Source organism: Phoxinus phoxinus, assembly GCF_949152265.1.
Source record: "Phoxinus phoxinus genome assembly, chromosome: 16".
Taxonomy (NCBI): domain Eukaryota; kingdom Metazoa; phylum Chordata; class Actinopteri; order Cypriniformes; family Leuciscidae; genus Phoxinus; species Phoxinus phoxinus.
In genome coordinates this window covers 11,442,122-11,445,126 of record NC_136891.1, presented here as the reverse complement: position 1 = coordinate 11,445,126, position 3,005 = coordinate 11,442,122, and positions in this window count along the sequence as shown.

Sequence of the window (3,005 nt, the reverse complement as noted above, 5' to 3'; positions counted from 1 at the left end):
CACATTCAGAGAGGATGGAAGCAAATGTGGTGTCAGGGGCAGATGTTGTCAGAACATGTTCTCGTGAAGCGCAGACGACCTCGTCGCACGATATAGCAAGAGCTCGGCGTGAGACACACAATACGTTACCACAAAATCACCAAACCCTGCAGGCCCTCTGTGGGTGTGTCTGCATGGCATGGCCCTCAAGAGAAAATATGTTAGTCTCAAATTAGTTTGCATGTCTTTTTCAAATATGGAACAGATGGGAATTTTTTTTGCAATTGCTGTTGAATTTGTTCTGAATGGTGAAATTAAAAACTCACCCCGTATTTTGACATTGATCAAAATGAGTTCTTTAAATCCACTAATAAGATTACTTGACTAAGCTGATCAAAGAAAGATCACTACTGCACACTACGGGTTGAACGACTTCAGATTTTTTTTTCAAGTCGACATTTGTGTGATGAAAGCATATGAAAGTCGAGTAGGCGTCGACTAGTCGCTGGTGACGGCATTAATGAACAAATAAGCCTGAATCTCGAGCCGAGACTCAAATGCGGGTTGCCATATGCAGAGCTATATTGACACACCGCTACACACAAGGCTATACATAACTGCTTACTTTTATCCATTATTTTGTCTTTGGGTATAACCTGTCTTAACTAGGTTATAGGTCTCGCAGATTTCTGCTCGTTCTAAATCAGATAGGCTATAGATAAAGTAGCACAGTAAACATTTATATGAATGCATTAGTATTCTGTGTGAATTGATTCTACCTGGCAGCCTCTCTCTAATAGCTGTGGGTTTTTGTTACTAATAAACATGCTTAAACTTAAACGTTTCTAGGCCATTTATTGATAAATCACAGATCAGTGTTGACAACTTTTCTGCACTACTGAATGATTCTCCGTGCGCACCATCTGCGTGTGATACAAGCTTCTGTATGTGTGTGCATTACAATGCTGAACGGTGATTCATTTATGTGTAGGCTGTTTAAAACGTGCATTCTCCCGATCAATTTTGAGCATATAGATAGAAGCCTATAATCAAACATCTTATGGAGCACTCTCAGATTATGCATTTATTTGTCATTTTAACTGTTTGGACACAGAGCTTTAAAGTGGACTTCCAAGATTTCTTATCTTGTTGCGCCCTATAGGCCATGACCAGCGACTAGACGACGTCAAGCTTAATGCGTCATGGCAGAGCATTAACCCGTTTAATCCCAAATTTTTTCTTGCAATTTGAATACATGCATTTTACTCCTTAGACCTCCCTAACACACAAACTGTATGCCCTTTTTGATTTTATGTTGGTTAAGTTAGTGAAATATTAGGTTTTATACTCGGTCACAATAGTGACCGGTGGGAAACACCATAGTCAGAATTCATACAAATTCTTCAATTAGGCCTATTTACGCAACACATTCCAAGACATCCATTACCTCGCTTTTTCATTTCATGAAGGAGGTTTAGTGAGATGAAAAGGTTGTCATGGACAAAGTTACACCCTGGATGAACTTCCGCTTGTTCGGCTAGACCTCTATGGGCTAGAGTAGACCAAAGACTACACTTGGGCCCTGCCTATAGGCCAGTTTCAGTGAGATGTGTGTGCACTCATTCAGTGCACTGAAGATGGGCCGTACGTTGTAGAAAGGGTTGTTTGTGGTGATGTGTGGCGCACACCAATTGGTTCTCATGAACATCTGCCTCATCCTCCAGATGTTTCACCTCTGCATCGCCATTCAATAATCTACCTGGCAAATAGGCCGTTTAACCCTGGTACTCCCTATCTGATCCATCACTATCAATCACTTTTAAATGCCTCTGTTTGCTGCACACAGCACTTGGGGGGGTTACGTACGTCTAGAAGGTCCAACACATCTGATAGTTTTAAACTGTGTAATAATAAACAATTGATAACTAGGATTAACAGCCAAAACCTGTGTTTTCAACTGAAACACTGTGTTATACTACCGGTCACAATTGTGACCGTTAACAAATTTACATGTCTTACGAGCAAAATATATATGCAGGAATATAATTCTCAAAATATATCAGTAGTAGACCCTTTAAAGAATATCTGTACAAAATTTGATAGTTCTATCTGTTAATTAAGGTGTTTTATATACTACTTTTTGAAGTAGTGTGAGGAAGACATCTTCTTCTAGATGTGCAAGCAGGAAATAAACTGATCTAGTCATGTGACCTTTCACCCCAGTCACATGACATTTATAAATTTTAATCAAAACAATGTATTTTTTCTTTTAAAAGTTGAATTTCTTGCCCAAAGCCAATAACAACACTTTTAGAGCTTCCAGAAATAAGAAAAAATATGCGGTCACAATTGTGACCCGTGGGATTAAACGGGTTAAAGTCGACTAGTCGGTGCAACCCCTATACTGCACACACCAGTCATAAAAGCTTGACAATATGGTAGTCATATATTGATTGTTGGTAATTGTGGTTAACTCTAAAGACCCACCCATTTTAAGACAACAGCGTAATTGAATTCACTCCGAAAAAAAGCCCTGGCTTCTTTACTATACAAACTTTTAAACAGTAGCACATGTCTTTTGCTAGCTCACTTCTCCATAACCGATGGTTCATCTGGAGTTCAACTAAATCCTGATCATTTCCCATTACTGTGCAACTCAACTCAATGGAAGATTCCCATAAATACATAATTAGAACATGTCAAATTATGGGACAATTATTGGAAAATGGTCATTATGGATTTATTATTTTAATATATAGTGGAACGTTCGAATCGGCAGGTCAGAGTGAAGTCAGTTCCAGTGATTGTGCTTCAGCAAGTGCAGTCTCGCTTCTCAAACCACATTAAAGGAAGGTGCAAACTCTCTGGAATTTTCCTTTATTGCTCTCTTGAGTGACTCTGTTCTTCAAATACTTTTTTTTTTTGGAGTGACTTGTAATTTGTCTGTAAGTGGAGCATGTGTCTACATAAAATTTTTTTTTGTAAATCTATAATACAGGCTATAGAATATAGGCTATAGAATGCTG